The sequence below is a fragment of the Mus caroli genome, unplaced genomic scaffold (assembly GCF_978045245.1).
Source record: "Mus caroli unplaced genomic scaffold, Mus_caroli_1 scaffold_16, whole genome shotgun sequence".
NCBI classification, from domain to species: Eukaryota; Metazoa; Chordata; class Mammalia; order Rodentia; family Muridae; genus Mus; species Mus caroli.
In genome coordinates this window covers 59611326-59634909 of record NW_028227271.1, presented here as the reverse complement: position 1 = coordinate 59634909, position 23584 = coordinate 59611326, and the positions used below count along the sequence as shown (strand labels likewise).

The window sequence follows — 23584 nt, the reverse complement described above, 5'->3', positions numbered from 1 at the left end:
TTCATTTTCTGTTTACTATGTCATGTTTAAGTTAACTGCTACCAAACTATCCTGATTGCTGTATAGTCAATTTACTTATTTAAAATTTTTGGTTATTCTCACTTTTATAAGGTATTTTCAAGTGTTGTAGGACTATTTCTTGTGCATCTTTTATGAGTTTAAGGCTCATGCTTTACAAAGCATTTTATTTGGTTGAAAACAAGTCAAAGTGTGGTGAGCATTCTTATTATTTCTGTAAACGAACCTATCCTATTTTTTCTTTTCTTTTTTTTTTTTACTAATTTATACTCCCATCTGTCATGCATCTGTGTATTCCTCCAAGCACTTTGAAAGCTATGAACTCCAGAACTGAGTCAAGCCTGCCCTCTTGTGGTTAAGTTTAGAATTTCAGGACAGATCTTTTCCAAGGATTCATTTTGTATTTTCTTTCTTGGTATCTTACTATACATTAACAAATTGTGTGTGGGTTTTTTTTTTGTTGTTGTTTTTTTTTTTTGTGTGTGTGTGTGTATCCAAAGTGGGATGACTTTATGCATTTTAGATGTTGTGAGACTAGTATAATGCTGTTGTTATTGGCACTTTGTTTTCAAATGCTGGTATTGAAAAAAAATTCAGGTATGATTTGGATGTATAAACTAAAATATTAACTGTAAATTAATCTTAGAATAGGTCCATGTAACATGAGGTAAACTTTTGTATAGTGTATTAAGGGATTTGTGGTTTTACTTTAAGAATACACTGTTTTTGGGTGGAGAGCAGATGGAGTTAAATACTTTAAAAGAGTGAAAGGATGTATTTGAGAATGAGGGCTTCTTCTCCTCCTCCTCGCCCTTTCTTCTTCTCCTCCTCCTCCCCCTTCCTTCTCCTCCTCCTCCTCCTTCTCACCTTCTCCTGTTTCTTCTTCTTCTTCTTCTTCTTCTTCTTCTTCTTCTTCTTCTTCTTCTTCTTCTTCTTCTTCTTCTTCTTCTTCTTCTTCTTCCTCCTCCTCCTCCTCCTCCTCCTTCTCCCCTCCTCCTATTTCCTCTTCTTCTTCTTCTTCTTCTTCTTCTTCTTCTTCTTCTTCTTCTTCTTCTTCCTCTTCCTCTTCCTCTTCCTCTTCCTCTTCCTCTTCCTCCTCCTCCTCCTCCTCTTCTTCTTCTTCATCATCATCTTCATCTTCTTCCTCCCTTCCTTCCTCTCTCCCTCTTCTCTCTGGTAGACCCAGAAAACCAATATAGATCTCCTAGTTTAATTATGTTCCAAATACAGATAACTAGACTAGGGTATTTAACTGGTTTTCATGAGAAAAGAGCCAATAAACCCATATAGAACCTATAAATGCCCAGCTCACTCTTTCTTTGGTCATCCAACTTCATGAGAGACCTCTTTTTTTATGAGTCTCTTCAAGAACTGTGGCCAGCACTAAACAGGATGAGATGCAGGAAGCCCTTTGAGAAATAGTGCGAGCATAGGGAAGCAGACTTCTTAGGTGTGATGGCAGAGAGACTTGAGTCCACAGGTCTGATTTGTAGCCAAAATCTGTGGGCTTAGGGCTTGGTTCTGTGTGTGGTCTTAGGGAAGTCACTCAAGTGCCAGTCTTTTCATCTGCAAACTAGAGATAGTGGAAAAAAAATCACATGAGCTATTGTAAGGGTCCTATAATCCGCTTAAAAATCACATGAGATGGTCACCTCAAAAAGGACTAAGAAGAAGATTCAGCCTTAATGCCTTCGAGCTGAAACAACAACAACAACAACAACAACAACAACAACAGCCTGGCTGAGTACCCCTGCACATGCATGGCTGCAGGGTTGATCACAAATCATTTGCAGTGCTCTGCATAGGTTTACCCTTCACCTCCTTTCTACAACCTTGTGAAGGATCCCCATTTATAATTACATTGACAGACATGAAGTGGAGGGCCAGAGAAGCTTGATTTGATCACATAGACATAAGAGGATGCCCCAGAGCCTGACCTGCATAGCCTGGTTCCATTACACGAGCTTTACTGCCTCACTAGACTAGCTTCATGGCTTCACCAATGCTCAGGCCAACTGACCACTTACACAAAATTGTCCAGTTTGTGGATACTACACAACACACTCTGTCTTCCGGATTAGGCAATTCTGTCATGTGTTAGGAAGCAGAGGAAACCTAGATCTTTTTAGACTAATTATAAAATGTAATCTTGCTATTATCTATACTTATCAATGTGAGTTAGTTAATATCAGAAGAACAACTTGGATTTTGTTTGGGAAGATTCGTGGAGAGTCATGGTAAGAACTGTGTTCTATTTTCTCAATAGTAGAGGGACGATGACATCAAGACTTGTTTTGTTTTCAAAGGCAATGAATACTGCTGAAAACCTTTTTTACTGCAAGGACTAAGCTTATCCTGATGAACCAGAGAGCTCATGGTACTTAAGGAGGAAATTAATATTATTTGATGGGAAAGGTAGTTGTTTTCTTTCTTATAAAGTATCAGAATGTAGGGATTATCCTTGGGAAATTCATCTTTATATGAAAAATCTGAATAAGGTTTTCTTAGTCACTCATATGAGAGCTAAAAGTTGAAGACAAATATACAAAGAATTATAAGGAGCAGTTGAAATGGGAGGGCTTTTAAAGACAGGCTAATGTAGGAGTGTGGGGGTAACATGAGGTGTGGCTGGTGAGAAGAAGGTAGAAAGTTCTTTTGAATAGGGGGATGGTTATTTCCTTTTCCTTTAGGGCACTCAAGGATTAGTAAATGGCTTCACTTGGTGTGTGTGTGTGTGTGTGTGTGTCTTGCTATACACTTTAAGGGAGTGGTTTCCAATCTGTGGTTGCAACCCCTTTGAAGGGTTTGAACAACCCTTTCACAAGGGCTGTCTAAGACCATCAGAAAACACAGATATCTATTCTACAAGTCACAAGAACACAATTATAGTCTTGAAATAGCAACGAAAACTTTTTTTATGATTGGAGGTCACTGTAACGGGAGGAACTGTATTATATGCTTACACCATTAGGAAGGCTGAGAGCCACTGCTTTAAGAAATGGACTGTAAAGGCGCATTGTTGAGATTGTGGCTACACGTAGACTGTCTAGTACTGAATGGAGATAGATTTGAATACATTTAAGGTGATGCAGAAAAGAAAGTAGGCTTACTGGATGTTAAGGAGATGGTCTCGGTAGCACTTGGTAAGGAAGTGGGTAGAAGAGAGGAACACATCCGAGAGGACAGTTTTGATAGTCTTCAGTGGTCTCTTTATCACTGTCATAGAAGTACATAAATATCTACATGATGTGACATTCACAAAAACAAACAAGCAAACAAACACCCATAATTCTTTTCCCTGTCTGACAGCCAAAAGGGCTGGCTCAGCCAGGTCGGTATATAGCACAGGTTGAGAAAGAGCAGAGGACCTGCTCATCTGCAATGACTTACTTCTGTTTGCATTCTTGTCATCAAGCTTGCTGTATGATCGGGGCTAAAGAAGGTCTTACAGACCCACTTTGAGGTGCTACCACTTAAAGCAACAAGGGGTAGACTAGAATTTTATAAGCATTTATGTTCAGTATTAAAAAGGTGTGTGAATGGCAAAATGTGTCTTGGTTTTGCCTACTTTCTTGGCTTTTGATATTTACTGAAGAGGCATTTGTGATGTATCAAATATTAGCACTGTGCCTGATACTGCAAGTAGGGACCTGAAGGAGAGAAGCTCCCTGCTTCCAACGGGTTTACAGAATGGTACAACAAAGAAAAACACAGAAAGTAAGCTATGTAGTGCAAATACGCGTGTTCACAATGAGTGCTGTGTGTTCTGGGCTTAGAGGGTCTGCTATGTCTTGTCTTAAGATGGAATTTGGAAACTGAGAACAGAAATGGAGTGAACTGAAGTGGGTCAGACTTTCAGAGGGAATGGGCTAGGCACCAGGTCATGTACCCTGTAAGCCTTGCACCTAGAGATCTGGCTGTGACATAGGGTGAAATGAAGGGAAGTAGCCTAAGATGAGGTGAAGATGTAAGCAGAGTATTTCAAGAAAGTCCAGGCAATAATCATAGCAGATACAGTTTTTTCCTGACCTAGGCTTTATGTGCATGCATGCGTTAGCCTAAATAATAACCTAAGTAGCTAGTAGGTGAGAGAGCTCATGAAGATGAATGGATTTCCCTGTTCCATTGCTGTCTCATCAGGTTGTGGAGGTCTGAGTAACATCTCAGTTGGATTTTGATGATTGTGCTACACAGCCTTTCAAAACTTTAGGAAAGATCCATCCAGACTGTCTTTTAAAAGCAAAAGTGAAATCATGGCTCAGAAAGTATGATATTCTGATGTTCTGTACATATGCTACATTCCAATAAAATATTCATTTAATAAAAGATTAAATAAAAAGACATTTTATAACAACCTCACATGTATTTTCTTCATTGGCAGCATCATGCTTTGAAATATTAGTTGTGTTTATTAATGCAAAGTCATTATTTTGGCAGTTTTTAGCTTACAAAATCACATAATCAAATAAAATGTATTTTTGCTTGTAAGAAACAAAAAAACCTTAGAAAACATAAATTAGAATAAAAAGAGCATTGAAGAATGTTAAACTTGTTTTAAAAAAACCAAAACAATGAGACAAAAAAAAAAAGTCAAAACAAAGCATAGAGCCCACTAAAGAGCAAGCAAGCAAGCAAGCAAGCAAGCAAGCAAGCAAGCAAGCAAACCCCCATGGCATTCATTTGTGTTGGCCTGCCCTGATGTGTGGCTGGCATACACAATGACATTCCCTTGGAGAAATCGGACTTTTCCTTTCCTAGCAGGTAGCAACTGAAAATTGCTGCTTGGTTTGTGATGAGACTTTGTGTCTACTTCCTCTTGTCAGTGCTGGGATTTTGTCTAGCTTGAATCTGTCAAGTCTTTATAGATCACCATAGCTTATGTGAGGTCAAATATGTATCCCGCTTTTTGTTAATGGAACCATCCACTACCTCTGGCTCTTACAATCTCTCTACCTCTTCTTTTGTGCCTTTTTGAGAGAGAGAGAGAGAGAGAGAGAGAGAGAGAGAGAGAGAGAGAGATCAAGTGGGTGGGTAGGTCGGTCAGGAGGATCTGGGGAAGGGCAACCATGATCAAAAGATATTGTATAAAAATTTTTTAAATAAAAAAGAAAAGTGCTTGTATAATTTACAGAAAAATTATAAAATGAACACCAGTCTCTATCTATATAGTTTAGGAAATGGAAAACAAACAAACAAACAAACAAAAAAGATGCCTTTTCTTTTGGGTGCAGGGAGGGGTGGGGAATCAAACATAAGCATTGTATATTCATTTAACATGGACCGGGAAATTCCATATCACCTCACCCCTAGATAAAGAGTTACAGATGCCCAGTGGTTTTTGAGAGAGGGGGAACAGTTGTATCTGGGGACTTGTTTCTACATAGCATGTTCAATCTTAAGTGGTCAGTTCTGTATACATGTACAAACCAGATTCATTCTGTCTGGAATACAGGCAGTTCCTGTGGCCAGACATGTATTCTCTAAGGATCATTGACTGTGTCCTCAGTAAGAGAATGTGTGTAGGTGGGTTTTGGAGGCAAGTAGAAAACTTAAAACTAAAGTAGGGAAGGAGGGAAAATACCACCCAGACAGCGAGGCTGGATAATTGACATATCCTGAAATTTAGGTTGTCCTGTTGGGTATCTAAATAGTTAAATGTGCAAATAAGTAGACAGTGTTTTGATCAGAAGTAAATAATTCTGTGCCTATGAAGACACTTGAGATAGGTGAATGACAGCTACACTAATATCCTGAATGTAAACTAGGAAGTGGGAAGCACATACATAAAGAAGTAGGTAGTAGTGAAGTGGTGTTGTGAGAGAGATCACAGGAACAGGGCCTGCTGGGAATCCTCTGTGGAAACTGGGAATGGCAGATGAATCTGGGGAGCTCCAAGTCCCACTTTTAATTTGCAATCGATTTATTCTCTGTGGTGTCATCTCCTAAACTTTCATGTGTTGGGGAAGAAAGGAAATGGAGCGGGAGAGAGAGGAGAGGGGAGGGGGAAAAGATGGAGGGAGGGATGAAGAGAGGGAGAGAGGGAGAGAGGGAGAGAGGGAGGGAGGGAAGGAGAGAGAGAGAGAGAGAGAGAGAGAGAGAGAGAGAGAGAGAGAGAGAGAGAGAGAGAGAGAGAGAGAGAGAGATCAGTCCAAGGAATCAGATTTTCAAGTGGCTGGTATGACTTAGTTGTAGATAAAGGAGAGAGAGAAGGTACAGTCAGAGTTACCTAAGGAATGGTAAAGTTTAGCTGTGCTAGGAGCAGGTGACTGGAAACTGTGGGAGAAGCATGCAATAAATAGAAAAGGTGGTGAGTCGTCTAAGGTGGGTGTGAGGGTTCATTTGGCAGATCATAACAGAAATATTAATTGTTGTAGTTTTTTTTTCAGGGAGTCATACTGTATATCAGCTTACCAAATATTTATGATTTAATGACAGTGGAAGGACAAAAATAAATTAAAAGGAACACTCATGTCCAGTCGACACAGTCGAAGGGACAAAGCAATGCTAGGTGTTTGAAGGACAGTCAAGGGATGCTGCAGGAAATAAACAGCCTGTCACTCTATCAGGCTTGGTGATTTCTATGTTTCTGTGATAGAGCTCAGATTTCTTCCCTGTCCTCACCTCAGGTTATTGGATTTTTACTTGCCTCCTCCTTCATCTCTGCAGAGCTTCAGAGGATGCTGGGGTATCAGAAGGTGAGCTCCGCAGATGTGAAGGTCACCCTGGCACCCCCAGCCCTGAGGCGGTAATAGGATATGAGAGATGATTTGGGGCAAAGGGATCAGAGTACAGAGGAAAGGGGCCAAGCTGTGTAAGGAGAATTCTGGGCATGCTCGCTGTGTGCTGGAGAAGTCCAGCTTAGGAGAAGAGAGCTTTGCTTCTGACTCAAATGGGATGGGAGATACATGTGGCTTTCATGTCCCAAGGGGCTGGGAATCATGCAGGCTACACATAGTCCCTCTTTCTGTCATTTAGCCATCCACACAACTATGTACAGCTATTCTCCTTCACAGATGAAGAAACTGAAGTCAGGGAACAATGAGTAGTCTTTAAAGCTACACCCCAATCTAACTTAAATACAAACTCCATTTTTACAGCACCCAAACAGATAATTGAGTCACCCTATAAGAGTATTTAATCTGTTTATTTATTCATTTTTAGTGTCCATTTTCAAAAAGCATGTGTCAATATATCTGACTCCTGCTAATTCCAGGGAGTCCTACTATTGAATACTGTAATAACTTTCTTTCTGTAAACAGGATAACTGAGCAACAAAAGGTTCAACCTGTATTCTAAAAGACATAATCAGCTATAATATGAACTTTCCGAATATTTACTTCTGTTGCAGAGACTGTAGAATTAACTTTCTGTCCACTTAATTGCCTGTGGTCTCAGAACAAACTTGTCTATGAGTGGCAGCTGTGGAACACAGCTTGTGAATAATCAAGCAGGAAGGCTCATTTTCCAGTTGTTTTGTTCCATGCTGTTCAGCTTAAATAGAAAGGAAAGGAGCGAGGATTTTAGATTAATGGCAGTCAAGTTTGTTGGGTAATGCAAATCAGTGTCTATGTCACCCGAGAGGACTCTTATCCATGTATAGATCTTGAGGATATATACATCTAGATGTTTTTAAAAGATGATGTTTGTTTTATTCTATAAGTATCTATTTATTACATATTATTCACATGAAGGGTTTTTATTGGTGGGCAGTCTTCAAGAGTCTTAGGCAGTCATGCCTGGTGTGCTAATTTGAATGTAGCTATGGATGCTAATGCATCATGTCTGGGATGATTGTGGCTTCTCTGAAGAGCATGTTTAAACTGTGGCAGAGGACACAGATCAATGTTAGCTAGTTTTTGACGTATCTCCAGGAGCAACAAAACTTCAGTAAAGTTTCTTTTCTCTTTTTCTCTCTCTTTTTCCTTTTTTCCTTCCTTCCTTCCTTCCTTCCTTCCTTCCTTCCTTCCTTCCTTCCTTCCCTCCCTCCCTCCCTCCCTCCCTCCCTCCCTCCCTCCCTCCTTCCTTCCTTCCTTCCTTCCTTTCCTCCTTCCCTCCTTCCTTCCTTCTTTCCTTTCTTTCCTCTTCTCTCTTTCCTTCTCTCTCTTTCCTTATTTATTTATTTATTTATTTATTTATTTATTTATTTATTTATTTATTTATTTATGTGTGTGCGTGGATGTGTGCCAGGACACGTGTGTGTAGGGGTAAGAACACAGTTCAGTAGGGTCAGTTCTCTCTACCACGTAGACCAGGTTTGAACTTATGCCATCAGGCTTGGTCCCTTTACAGGCTAAGTCATCTCAGTCCTGCAGTTGCATCTTTGTTCGTGTCTCATTGAGATTTTCCAGAGCAGCCTGTGTCCAGGGTCTAACACATCTATGGAGAAGTAGGAAGGGTGGAACAAAGAATATCTTAGGCTCTACAACAAACGTTACTGTGGCATTCTAATGTTAGGGTCCATGTTATGGAGACAGATTAAATTGATTGCAGGTTAGTGTGCATGATTGAATACAAAGAGTTAAAGATCCCTTTCTTGTTTCATGGTTTGCCCCTGAGAGTTCAGACCTCTACTATCTGGACAGATTTAATATTTGAGTCATAAAAGCCTACTTCTCAGTATTTCATAAGGATTGTTGTCACATGGAAATGCATATTTTTGTATCTTACTTCGAATTCCAGGGCCATGATTTAGGTGCAGGAAGGAAAGCGATCATTTTGAAGGCATTATTATTATTATTATTATTTAGGTGTCATCTTCTTAGGTTTTGAATTATTCAGACGGATTACATAGATTTTGACATTCCCTTTTTCATGGCGTCTGTGTTTATTTCATTTTTATTTACCTCACTAATTCAGATAGTTCAAAGACTTCCATGAAAGTCGAAGGCTGTCATAGCAGAATAGCCACTCCCAAAGCATCATGATCAACTTAGCCCCAATCCTCACTGCTCAGTGCATTAATTTTTAATGGATTCCCTTTTCCTTGCAGGCTTCTTTTTCATTTCTCCATAACTGAATGTGTCCAGTCCTGAAAGCTTTATGACCTTGAATAAAACACGTGTTTTGGCCCAAATGAATTTGCCTGAGGAAGTGAGGAATTCTTTACTATGTGCTGTGAGATGCTGAGACTTGAATTCCAGGGTATATAGGATGCTCCTCAAACGTTTCTACAAAGGCTTTCAAACAAAGATGAACGGCCGATACTGCGCTCTAGTGTACAAACCCTCCCTTCTAATTTCAGTCCTAGTCTTAGCTCTCTGTAAGGTTATAATTGTGTTTTTAATACACTGCACAACCAGACACTTGTCCTTCACAGCCGTGAGTCTTGCTCATTTGTGCCATTCTGGAAGCAGGTATCTTTAGTCTCCTGCTGGGTGAAAATTGGTCTACAGGGAAATCAAATTGGTTTACCTGTATGTACACGCATGCAGTGTAAAGAAAAGGCCAGAAGAGGGTGCCAGATCACCCGGAACTGGAGTTACAGATGATTGTAAGCCACCATGCGTGGTACTGAAAAATCTGGGTCCTCTATAAGAGCACTAAGTGCTCTTAACAGAGGCTGAGTCTAGCCTCCAGCTTTTAAACAGGAGATTTGTTCATGTTTGCATTCCCAGGCAAGATACTATTTGTAGACGACACATGCATTGCTAGGATCTGTTCCAGGTCAGACCCTCTCGCAGTACTGGGTATGATCACCTTCTGGATGTGTTCTCATCATTCTTGCAGATCTACTTGTTACCATGCTCTGTGGCCGGGAGGCTGATCTGTTTGCTTTCTTTGGGGGTTTGGCCTCAGGCAGCCTCAGTTAGGGAATTTTGTTTATGGAAGAGAGAGAGAAGTGGAAGCAATGATTTTCACACAAAGTGTCCAAAGGCTAGCGCACCTCTACTGCAGGTCCCTGCTCTTGTTACCTGGGGCCTCTTCACTTAGGTCCCCTGCTCTCTCGTTTCTAGTTGTGTTTTCTTCCCAACCTTCAGGTCTCAGATTGAAAAGAGTACTTCCTGGTACTATCCCTCACTAGGCAGAGACTAAGTGATAGTCATATTCTACCAATAATTCCTTATTAAACTTCCTTCAGATAATTACTCATGTGCTTCCTGTTGGGGATGGTGGTGGCTCTGATTAATTTTGGCAATAAACATGCTTTCAGAGCACATAATGTTATGCCTTAGTTTTCTTCTAGGAAAAGAACATGGATAATAAACAAACAGACATGCAAAAATAATTGTGTAATCATCTTTATAAAAATACTTTATTTGATGGAACAAAAGTAGAATGTTGGGTGAGAGGTATGACGTTAGATTTGGAAATGGCAGGAGACCATGACTGCTGTTCAAAGGATGATGGCCATGGACGAGCCCAATAAAACAAAACTAGTAAAGACATTTAAAATGAAATTTGCCTGCAGTCGTCGTGCAGTCAGGGATCCAGGACATGGAAAAGTCATCCAGTTGCAGGGTGACTAGCATAACAACATATGCCAGGTCCTGTTGGACCAAAGGGCAATCAGCTGAAGGTTCATAGGTTTTAAGTGCATGTGGCTCATTGAAACTGAAGTGAGGAATTCCTGGCAATAAGTAGACATTTTCTTCTCTCCATTGCTACAAGTTTAAAAGCACAGAGCTTGAATAATGTTCTCATTTCAGGTTCACATTAAACTTGGACTAGTGTAACTCTCATACTGCTAACTGAAAAGAGATGAAACAAAGGGTAATAGTATGCAGGTAGAAAAGTTGCTGGCTGCAAGGTCCTTGGGAAAAACAAATAGTATAGAGGGAGCAGTAGTGGTTGAACACAGGTAGCTCAGAGAGTTGGAACTGGATGGAAGAAAGGCAGAAAAGGACAAATGACATGATGCCCAGCATAGAATTGGGAAGCAGTCCTTGGAGAAATCTGGTTGGTGGTGAAAATATGAACAGAGGACCTTGTTACACAAGCCTACTTTTCCCATCTTACCTATCTGGGGACTCCAGGAAGTCAATAACTGTTTCTTTTATACTAGAAAATACAGATATATCTATATGTGTGAGTTACATTAAAAAGGTTTCCTTGGGATTTTTGAAGATCCAGGTCAACGCTTGTCTGCTTACTTTTCTATTTTTCAAAACATATCCGAACTTTTCTGCTTTTGCTTGCCACTTCTCAACTTTGGGCTTGTCATCTGTATGTCTAAACCTGGGTCTATTTTATTACTATTGCAAATTTCTCTTCCAGAAAGCCAGCCATGTGTGTAGCTTATTACTTCTTACACAGAGCTTTCCTTGTATTTTCTTTTCTCCTTTAACACAAAGAAGCATTATTTCTGATTTTAAAGTGCAGACTTCTCACTGCAGGTAGGTGTGCAATTCTTATCCACAGTTAGATCTGTTCCTGATCCTTTACCAACTTCTGCAGTGCACTGTGGTATTCACAGTAAGTTGGAAACAGCAACACAGCAACCTGCCAACACTGCACCCTGCAACACAGCACCCTTCAAGGCAGCACTCTGTGAAACTGCACTCTGCTGCATGGCACCCAGCAAAACTGCACACTGCAACACTGCTTGCTGTAACACTGCATGCTGTAACACCACATGCTGCAACCCTGTACCCTGCACGTTGCATGCTGCAAGACAGCACTCTGTAAGACAGCATTTTGCAACACTGTAACCTACAATATTGCATCATATGACATGACTCTTTGCAAGAAAGTACCCTACAACACTGCACCCTGTAACACTACACCTTGCACACTGCATGCTTTCAGACAGGACTCTGCAAGGCAGCACTCAGTGACACAGCATCCTGCAACACATCACACTGCAGCACATCTCCTTGCACCTCTGCACCCTGAAACAAAACAGACTACAGCACTTCACCCTGTAACATGGCATCTTGTAACATGGCATCCTGTAACATGGCCCCTGTAACATACCTCCTTGCAAAACTGCACTCTAAAATATCACACCCTGCATTATGAACCTTGAACACAACACCCTGCTTCACATCTCCCTGCAATGTAGCACCCTGCAACTCTGCACATTGCAACACATCACCCTGTAACATAGCACCCTTCAACACACCATCCTAGAACACTGCACCCCACAACATGGCGCATTGAAAAACTGCACACTTCAACACTGCATGCTGAAATACTGCAACACTGCATGCTGTAACACCACATGCTGCAACCCTGAACCTTGCACACTGCAAGACAGCACTCTTCAAGACAGCATTTTGCATTACTGTAACCTACAATACTTACACTATGTGACCCGACCCTTTGCAACACAGCACCCTACAGCACTGTATCCTACACACTTGATGCTGCAAGAGAGCACTCTGTAAAACAGCATCCTGAAGCACATAACCCACAACACATCACCTTGCAGCTCTAAACGCCCTGCAACAAACACCCTGTAACTTGGCACCCTGTAACATGCCTTCCTGCAACACTGCACCCTACAACACCACATCCTGCATTCTGCACCCTGAAACACAGCACCCTGAAACTCTGCACCTTGTAACACATTACCTTGTAACACACCACCCTACAACCCTGCACCCTGCAACACAGCACTCTGCAACACAGCATCCTACAACACATTACCCTGCAACACAGTTCCATGGAACACAACATCCTGCAACACAGGACCTTGAAAATCTACACCCTATAACACAATACTCTGTAACACTGCACCCTGCAACACTGCACCCTGCAACACTGCATCCTGCAACACATCACCATGGAACACATCACCATGGAACACATCACCATGGAACACAGCACTTTTCAAGACTGGACCTCACAACACAGCACCCTGAAACTTGGCCTCTGAAACAGCACCCTGAGACACTACCTTGCCATAATGTGCCCTGCAACATAGCACTCTGGAACACATTGCCCTGCAGCACAGCATGCTGCTACATTGCACACTGAAACACAGCGTCCTGCAACACTGCACTCTATAACACAGCACCCTGCAACTCTGCACCCTGAAGCACAGCACCCTGAAACTCTGTATCCTCCAACACAGCACCCTGCAACACAGATTCCTGTAACACTGCATCCTGCAACACTTCACCCTTTAACACTCACCCTGCACTTGCATTCTGAAACCCAGCAACTTGCAACACTGCACCCTGCTTCACAGCACTGTGAAACACTGCACTCTGCTTCACAGCACTGTGAAACACTGCACCCTGCTGCACAGCACTGTGAAACACTGCACCCTGCTGCACAGCACTGTGAAACACTGCACCCTGCTGCACAGCACTGTGAAACACTGCACCCTGCTGCACAGCACTGTGAAACACTGCACCCTGCTGCATAGCACTGTGAAACACTGCACCCTGCTGCACAGCACTGTGAAACACTGCACCCCGCTGCACAGCACTGTGAAACACTGCACCCCGCTGCACAGCACTGTGAAACACTGCACCCTGCTGCACAGCACTGTGGAAACACTGCACCCCGCTGCACAGCACTGTGAAACACTGCACCCTGCTTCACAGCACTGTGAAACACTGCACCCTGCTGCACAGCACTGTGAAACACTGCACCCCGCTGCACAGCACTGTGAAACACTGCACCCTGCTGCACAGCACTGTGAAACACTGCACCCTGCTGCACAGCACTGTGGAAACACTGCACCCTGCTGCACAGCACTGTGAAACACTGCACCCTGCTGCACAGCACTGTGAAACACTGCACCCTGCTGCACAGCACTGTGAAACACTGCACCCCGCTGCACAGCACTGTGAAACACTGCACCCTGCTGCACAGCACTGTGAAACACTGCACCCCGCTGCACAGCACTGTGAAACACAGCACCCTGCTGCACAGCACTGTGAAACACTGCACCCTGCTGCACAGCACTGTGAAACACTGCACCCTGCTGCACAGCACTGTGAAACACTGCACCCTGCTCTACATTGCTGAGTTTTCAGCAGAACCAGATGGTGATCATGGGGAGATTCCCCCCTCCTCGCCCCCAGGGAAAGGTTTTGAAATTACATAGGCATTGCAGTGCATGCCTGCAATCCCAAACAGAGAGGACTATAGGCAGGAAAACTGCAAGTTCCTAGCAAGACTGAGCTACATAGCAGGACTTTTTGAGTCTGCCTGGAGATCTTTGAGTCAACAAATTCTTCTACCTGTGTACTATTGTCCTTTACTGCATTGTCAACCATGTGTCAAGTGTAACCTTCTCTAAAAATATTTCCTATTTTATTTTTTCTCAATTTTAAAATAAGTTATTTAAAGTGAAACTTAAAAAATTGATACAAATGACTATATAACATATGTGTGATGTTATATATAACTTTTAAAAAAGGGCAGTACATGTATTTTTGATTTTTAGCTAAAATACTCAGAAACTATAGTTCTATTTTATTGCTTTGTTCAATTGTTTTGCTTTGAGGATACAATTAGCAGTTAAAATGCATATTCAATATTTAGAAAAAGCAATTGGTTGACCCAGTAGAATTTTAAATACGAGATACTTTACCCAGTGAATGATGCTGGCTGAGAGAAATCTGTGACTTCTCCAAATTCGTCTTTGTTGTCAAGATATGGCTTCCTGTTGACAATGACAAACATGGATCAGTCACAGACAGAATGGCGCAGGACTTGTTTTTTTTTTTTTTTTCTCTCTCTCTTTTTTTTTATTACGTATTTTCCTCAATTACATTTCCAATGCTATCCCAAAAGTCCCCCATACCACCCCCCCCCCACTTCCCTACCCACCCATTCCCATTCTTTTGGCCCTGGCATTCCCCTGTATTGGGGCATATAAAGTTTGCAAGTCCAATGGGCCTCTCTTTCCAGTGATGGCCGACTAGGCCATCTTTCGATACATATGCAGCTAGAGACAAGAGCTCCGGGGTACTGGTTAGTTCATCATGTTGTTCCAACTATAGGGTTGCAGATCCCTTTAGCTCCTTGGGTACTTTCTATAGCTTCTCCATTGGGAGCCCTGTGATCCATCCAATAGCTGACAGTGAGCATCCACTTCTGTGTTTGTTTGGCCCCGGCATAGTTTCACAAGGCGCAGGACTTGTTGCAAAGATAAATACTGGATAATACCAGTTGGACTTAATCAGTTTTAAAAACGTTACAAAAATAAAATTAGAAGCGGTTTTTGTTAAGAATGGCATGAATGGAGGATCCAAGGAATATCAGAGAGGGAAGAGAGGGCTGAACATGATAAAATACATGTGTACGTGTCTGAAAAATTTTAAATAAAAATAATGAAAAAGGTGTTCAATTTAGACCACTCTGATTTAGGCATTACTCTATAGTAACCACTAGATGGCAGAAGTAAACAACAAAAATATACCGTCATCCAGCTGCAGGAAACAAAAACAACCAGAAAACCCCAGGTTTTATTCCTTCCCTCCTTGCCCCTCCCTTCTCCACTTATTATAGGCTCATTTTCTCAGTCTTCCCCTCCATACCCCCCACTGTCCCTGTGTTTACAGATGTAATTTTGAGAAGCCCTACTTCTTTCTGTGAAAATCGGTCACAAGAAGTCATAATGCAGATACTAAAATTGCACAAAGTATTTTCTTGAATTAAAGACGTTTTTCATAACTCCTTGGTGCTGGAGGTGGGGATCAAGCTTCAGAAGACAGAAAAGCTCAGAAAGACTTAGGCTCTCAGTTCAGGTCTTTAACATGCAGGCTGGGCGGAGTGGTGGTGGGAAGGAGCAGACAGAACATGCTAGAAACCTTAGGGCTTTGTCTACACTGATAAGACATATTTGGCCTCTGATATTATCAAAGCATTGGCTGCATAAGGATCAAAGTTCAGAACTGAAGTTTTTCTTTGAAATAAAGCAAAGCAGAGCAAACTCACCCACCCAAAGACCCAGCAAACAAAGCAACCGCACAAGCAAAGCCCAGCAGGGTGTAAGTACAGATGCTGGAGATGGAGCTGCTGGCTTTGCTGATCTATTGCACAGGGGAATCAAGGGCTTGACTGACAGCCATGCAATTCAGGATTGTGCTGGGGAGCTTGGCTCGGGCTCCCGATTCTTCCCGGAGTCATTATTCTCCTCAGCAAATCCTCCTCGTTTATTATTAGTTTATTTTATCTATTTTCAAAGTCTTCTTCTGAAGACTGGACTCTGGATTCTTAAGTGTAGAATTTGAATTTTGTTCCCGGATGCCACAGGCACACAAAAGCATAAGTTCCAGGACAGCCAGGGCTATACAGAGAAACCCTGTCTCGAAAAACCCACTCTCCCCCCCGCCCCGCAAAAAAAAAAAAAAAAAAAAAAAAAGACTTTATGGAGAGGCCTTATGAAACCTTACTAGATGAAAGCCAATTTAAAGAAATAGATATATATGCATAGTATATATATAATATGTATATCATTATCTCTCTCTCTATATATATATGTATGTATATATATACACACACACATATGGGGTTTGAAATATATATATATATATATGTGAACAAATAAGAAATCTGGTTTCAGACATGACGGTCTATTATATGAAAATCTCAGTGTCTGGTAAATGTTAACTCCCTGTGAGTTAGAAATGCACAAGAGTCACCCAGATCATGTCAGGCTATTTATTACCATTGCTCTTGATTGTGCACCATAACTAAATGATAACACCTATTGCTGAAGACACCACATGCTTTAGTTACGGCACACAAAGAAACCAGTCTTAAACTGACAGGAAAACTCTCCTTACTCTTATCATACAAAGGTTGGAGGCTGCTGTGCAGGCTGCTAAAGGATAAAAGACATAAATGGTCCCACCCAGGTATGCACCCTGTATGTTATAATACTAACCTGCCAGTCATTATGTATCCACTGCAATAGTGGCAAGACTGCATATAGGAGTAACCAACTACTTATTTGAATTAATTTGAGACCTGTTCCATAGACAGAAATTCATATACTTTAAAGATTGTCAAATCCCTGGCTAGGGGATTTAAAGGCTCTAGGGGAGAAACTATTGGTGTTTTTTCTAAGTGGTCTTATAATCATATTGCCTTATAAATATATATGTTTATACCCATTGATTTGTGATTGATCATCCTTGATCAGAGAAACTTCTTACGGCAGTGGGTGTGGTTAATGCAGAGATGTATCATCATTCAACGTGCTGAAAATAATTGGCTGAGAGTGCTCATCTGTGAAGATGGTTACTTTTCTTTTGGAGTGTGGCCCCAATGCAGGATCCCAAACCCTTGCACATATGGGCAGCAACGACTGGACACAGCAAGAAAATATAAATAAATAATAAAAATTATAAAAAGAGGACTTGAAGCTGGGAGGGAAATATGTTGTGGAGTACTGGTGGGATTTGGAGTGAGAGTGAGAAGTGAATTTTATCATATTCATACATATATATGTATGACAATTTCAAGGATTAAACATACATGTATACATATGTAAACATTATTATTATTTATTATGACATTTTAAAATGAATGCTTAATGATTTTTTAAAAAATCAGTCTTTAGAAAGCTTCTGTTAGGTCAGTCACACTGCTGAGGGACACACTGGGAGCAAAGGGCTGCCATTTTTTTTTAAATCTATAGGTAATTAAGGCATAGAGGAATGGTCACCTCTTTAGCTTTCTCCATCTTTTTCATAATCTTGGTTTCTTTCACAGAAATATAGGCAAATGAGAGAAGAAAAGACATGCTAAGATAACCTAAACCCTGCCAGAACCAAAGGGGTTGGGGAAACCCCTTTCCTTGTCACCTGTCAATTCTTTTCTCTTGATATTGAAGTTTAACACCAGTCCATGAAAGAAGGCTAAAGGGAGGGGCTGCCTCCAGGTGAAGCAGCTTTTGTGATTATAATCTCACAGAAGAAGGACTCTGTGAACTCTGACAAAGCTCAGCAACCTCAGTGCATAGCATGTTATTTAAACAGGTCTTTGAGCTGCCAGGCAGCACATACACAGTGAGTGCAATTGTGCAGTTGAGTTGAGCATCCATGGCTTCCGTTCCTGGAGAGTTCTTCCTTAGTCAGGTGGTAGAACCCCCTGAGCTATGGTTTTCTCATTCATAAAGCAAAACTGATACTATTTGCCAACTGTGTTTTTCTGAGTGTGAACTAACCTGTGAAGTGCCAGGCATACCCAGACCCATAGTAGATGCTTAACAAATGGAAATAATTAATTTGGGACAGTGTTAGAGGAATAGATTGTGAACTGTGGACTTTAAAAGGCTTTGATTCTTATTCTCCATCCCAGACAGGCTTCAGGACGTGTGTGGGCTACCTGAATCTCATCTGCACAAGGTGACGATATTATGCTATCCACAGGCTCCTTGCTAATTACACATCTAGTGGTAATTACTATTACTGTTCACCCCTTATACTATTTATTGAAATAAAAATACATTTGTCTTTGGAATTATAAAAGACTATACAAAAGAACTATTGTTTTGGGCCAAATGTGTTTGGCATATCTTTAATCCTAGGCAGAAGCTGCTAGTTCTCTGTGACTTCAAGACTAGCCTGGTCAACAGAGACAATTTTAGGCGAACCATTACTAGAAAGCGAGTCCCTGCTTAAAAATCAACCAACCAAAAAAACCAATAAAAAGCAATTTTTGCTACAGGGAGTATATAGATTTATTGTCAAGGAAACAAAACAACAAAAAGGAAAGTAAAAATATAGCAGCTAAAAACACTGTTGCTTAAACTTAACAGAAAGTGAGCATCACTACCAAATGTAAGTGAGGTGGTGCATAGTCAATTTGGAGGATTTCAGAAATGAAAGAGTCTCAGGAGATGCCATTCCTTAGGTTGGTTTTCATGGACAGACTAAGATTGCAGATGTGCAAATGGAGGTGGCCAGACAGTAATTTGCTATGGAAGGACATAATGAGAGAGGAGGCAGTGATGGGACAGGCTGTGATTTTTATGTGATGTGGATAAAGAAGAACTGTCCTCATGAGACGAAGGAATGGAGAGAGTGAACCACATTCAGATCCAGATAGAGTATCACTCAGCAGTGCAGCATGAAAGGCTGCTGCAAAGGCCTGACTTAGGCTCTTGCTTCTCATGTTAAGGTAGCTAGGTGACTCATGGCAGAAGAGACAGCAATGGCAAGCTGAAAAGGTATCATTGTGGGACCAAGATTTATAAGTGAACAGATTATGAGGACCTTGTGTGCCATCTCAATGATTTTTACCTAAACTTGAATACAATAAAAGGCATTTGATGTTTTTTGAGCAGAGAAAAGGCAAGACCTGATTTTGGCCTCTAAAAACTTTCTTGGCTGTGTTTTCACGAAGGCAGAGAGTTGAAGTATGTTGGATGTTTGAACACCATAAATTCCCTCCCCTGCCCTCCCAACCCCATACACATACACACATGTTATTTTTTTAAAGAAGGTTTTGGTGCAGTGGGAGAGCTTTTGTGGAATACTCAGGAACTACAGTACAGGTAAGAGTAATGACTAGTAGCTCATGTCAATAGCCAGTTTAACAGGTTTATTGGGCCCCAGATCCTAGTAGGTTCCCAGACCTTAGCACAGCTGACTCCATGATGACAGTGCCATGCAAGCTATAAAGCCACCTGCCAAGGCAAGGATGAAGACAAAGCCTATACAAAGACCTATCAAAGAACATAATTATGGGAAAGCTTCTCAATGTACTAACTGTGCATTTTGGCTTCTGCAGTTCTTTTCTGGCTAACAGTTCTTGTTAACTGAAGTATGTCAACTGAAGACATAGATTTTGTGCTTAAAGCTCACCCTGAGAAAGGGTCTGAGCTATACTGGGATTCAGAACACCCAGTGAAGTTGCCGAATGGCTAATAAAAACTTCCTCTTGGCATAAACCCACGTCTGAGCAGTTTGCTTTGGTGAATACCCCACAACAGAAGGGTCCATCACTTGCCTTTTGTGGAGATGAGAGATCCACAAGCCTCTTCAAATGGGTAACAGACCATAGAACTCTTATCTAATTTGGGGGTTAAATTAGAAAAATTAGTTGTATATTAGCTCTCTGTCAGATTTAGGGTAGGTGAAGATCCTTTCTCAATCTGTGGGCTGCTGTTTTTCCAATTGACAGTGTCCTTTGCCTTACAGAAAATTTTCAGTTTCATTAGGTCCCATTTACCAATTATTGATCTTAGAACCTGAGCCATTGGTGTTCTGCTCAAGAATATTGTCTACTGTACCAATATGCCCAAGGCTATTTCCCACATTCTCTTGTATGAGATTTGTTGTATTTGGTTTTATGTTAAGGTCCTTGATCCACTTGGACTTGAGTTTTATGCAGGATGATAAATATGGATCTATGTGGATTCTTCTGCATGCAGACTGCCAGTTAGACCAGCACCATTTTGTTAAACATGCTTTCTTTTTTTTTCCATTTATAGTTTTGCCTTCTTTGTCAAAAATCAAATGTTCATAGGTATGTGGGTTTATTTCTGAGTCTTCGATTAGATTCTATTGATCAGCCTGTCTGTCTTTCTATAAATGCCAGACAGTTTTTGTCACTATTGCTCTGTAGTACAGCTTGATGTCAGGTATGGTGATTCCCCCAGAAGCTCTTTTATTGTTCAGGATAGTTTTGGCTATCCTGGGCTTTTTGTTTTTCCATATGGAGTTGAGAATTGCTCTTTTAAGGTCTATAAGAAGTTCTGTTGAAATTTTGATAAGGGGTGCTTTGAATCTGTAGATTGCTTTTGGTAAGGTGGTCATTTTCATTGTGTTAATCCTAATTATCCATGAGCATGGGAGATCTTTTCATCTTCTGATATCCTCTTTAATTTCTTTCTTCAGGGACTTTAAGTTCTTGTCAGATATTAAAGCTTAAAAAAGAAAAGACTAGCATCATTAAGAAAAGTCAAAATATTAAAATAATAAAACCCCCAAATCCATAGCAAATTATATAAGAAATTGAAGACTGGAGGACACAGGTGTGTAGAGACATACATGCACATAAAAATTTCCTTTTAGGCCATTTTCGGCTCCAGACAACCGGCCACTTTCCTGGTCAGAGCACAGGTGTCCGCCCTGCCTGAGAGGCTTCTGCCTCAGGTTCCACGGGAGCCAGCTTGGTTACGGGACTCTGCGGAGGGCAGTCTGCACAGTTGAGAGTGTGGAATACAGAGGCCAGCAGTCTCTGGGACAGGTGAGAGCCACAGAGCCTCTGAGGTGGCACCATTTTCGGCTCCAGACAACAAGCCACCTTCCTGGTCAGAGCACAGGTGTCCGCCAGGCCTGAGAGGCTTCTGCCTCAGGTTCCTCGGGAGCCACCTTGTTTCTGGGACTCCACGGAAAGTAGTCTACACAGGTGAGAGTGTGGACTACTGAAACAACGGCTTCTGTGACAGGCCAAAGCAACACAGCTTCTGGGAAAGATCCTGTTTTGGGCCTTCATCTTCTGCCAGGAGGAGGTCCAAACACCAGATAACAGTGCACCTTCCTGAAAGAGGAGACCTTGCCTGCAGAGACTGCCCTGACCACTGAAACTCAGAGGAGAGAGCTAGTCTCCCAGGTCTGCTCATAGAGGGTAACAAAATCACCAGAGGAACAATCTCTAAACAGAGACAACTATAACAACTAACTCCAGAGATTACCAGATGGCGAAAGGTAAACATAAGAATCTTACTAACAGAAACCAGGACCACTCACCATCATCAGAACCCAGCACTCCGACTTCGCCCAGTCCAGGGCACCCCAACACACCTGAAAAGCTAGACCTGGATTTAAAAGCATATCTCATGATGATAGTAGAGGACATCAAGAAGGACCTTAATAACTCACTTAAAGAAACACAGGAGAACACTGCTAAACAAGTAGAAGACATTAAAGAGGAAACACAAAAATCCCTTAAAGAATTGCAGGAAAACATAACCAAACAGGTAGAAAACATTAAAGAGGAAACACAAAAATCCCTTAAAGAATTGCAGGAAAACCAGACCAAACAGGTGATTGAATTGAATAAAACCATCCAAGACCTAAAAAGGGAAGTAGACACAGTAAAGAAAACCCAAAGTGAGGCAACGCTGGAGATAGAAACCCTAGGAAAGAAATCTGGAACCATAGATACGAGCCTCAGCAACAGAATACAAGAGATGGAAGAGAGAATCTCAGGTGCAGAAGATTCCATAGAGAACATCGGCACAACAATCAAAAAAAATGGAAAATGCAAAAAGATCCTAACTCAAAACATCCAGGAAATCCAGGACACAATGAGAAGACCAAACCTATGGATAATAGGAGTGGATGAGAATGAAGATTTTCAACTCAAAGGACCAGCAAACATCTTCAAAAAAATTATTGAAGAAAACTTCCCAAATCTAAAGAAAGAGATGCCAATGAACATACAAGAAGCCTACAGAACACCAAATAGACTGGACCAGAAAAGAAATTCCTCCCGACACATAATAATCAGAACAACAAATACACTAAATAAAGATAGGATACTAAAAGCAGTAAGGGAAAAAGGCCAAGTAACATATAAAGGCAAGCCTTTCAGAATTACACCAGATTTTTCACCAGAGACTATGAAAGCCAGAAGGGCCTGGACAGATGTTATACAGACACTAAGAGAACACAAATTCTAGCCCAGGCTACTATATCCAACCAAACTCTCAATTACCATAGATGGAGAAACCAAAGTATTCCACGGCAAAACCAAATTCACCCATTATCTTTCCATGAATCCAGCCCTTCAAAGGATAATAACAGAAAAATACCAATACAAGGACGGGAACCATGCCCTAGAAAAAACAAGAAGGTAATCCCTCAACAAACCTAAAAGAGGACAGCCACAAGAACAGAATGCCAACTTTAACAACAAAAATAACAGGAAGCAACAATTACTTTTCCTTAATATCTCTTAATATCAATGGACTCAATTCCCCAATAAAAAGACATAGACTAACAGACTGGCTACACAAAGAGGACCCAACATTCTGCTGCTTACAGGAAACCCATCTCAGGGAAAAAGACAGACACTACCTCAGAATGAAAGGCTGGAAAACAATTTTCCAAGCAAATGGTATGAAGAAACAAGCTGGAGTAGCCATTATAATACCTAACAAAATCGACTTCCAACACAAAATAATCAAAAAAGACAAGGAGGGGCACTTCATACTCATCAAAGGTAAAATCCTCCAAGAGGAACTATCAATTCTGAATATATATGCTCCAAATACAAGGGCAGCCACATTAATTAAAGAAACTTTAGTAAAGCTCAAATCACACATTGCACCTCACACAATAATAGTGGGAGACTTCAACACACCACTTTCACCAATGGACAGATCATGGAAACAGAAACTAAACAGGGACACAGTGAAACTAACATAAGTTATGAAACAAATGGACTTAACAGATATCTACAGAACATTTTATCCTAAAACAAAAGGATATACCTTCTTCTCAGCACCCCATGGTACCTTCTCCAAAATTGACCACATAATTGGTCACAAAACAAGCCTCAACATATACAAAAATATTGAAATTGTCCCATGCATCCTATCAGATCACCATGGACTAAGGCTGATCTTCAATAACAAAATAAATAATAGAAAGCCAACATTCAAGTGGAAACTGAACAACACTCTTCTCAATGATAACTTGGTCAA

The 23584-nt window shown here is 41.1% G+C and overlaps 1 pseudogene across 7 annotated transcripts in view; it reads left to right on the top strand.

The window, feature by feature from the left end:
• LOC110310532 (nonsense-mediated mRNA decay factor SMG5 pseudogene) overlaps positions 1-23584 on the top strand; it is a 132261-nt pseudogene that overhangs the window by 68819 nt on the left and 39858 nt on the right. For 2 of the 7 annotated variants that reach the window (XR_003834980.2, XR_003834979.2), the window contains exon 2: positions 18230-18272. The exons of the other annotated variants lie outside the window; for them this stretch is intronic. The product of XR_003834980.2 is annotated as a nonsense-mediated mRNA decay factor SMG5 pseudogene, transcript variant X3 (transcript). The remainder of the gene's footprint in view (positions 1-18229; positions 18273-23584) is intronic. 7 annotated transcript variants of the gene reach the window in all.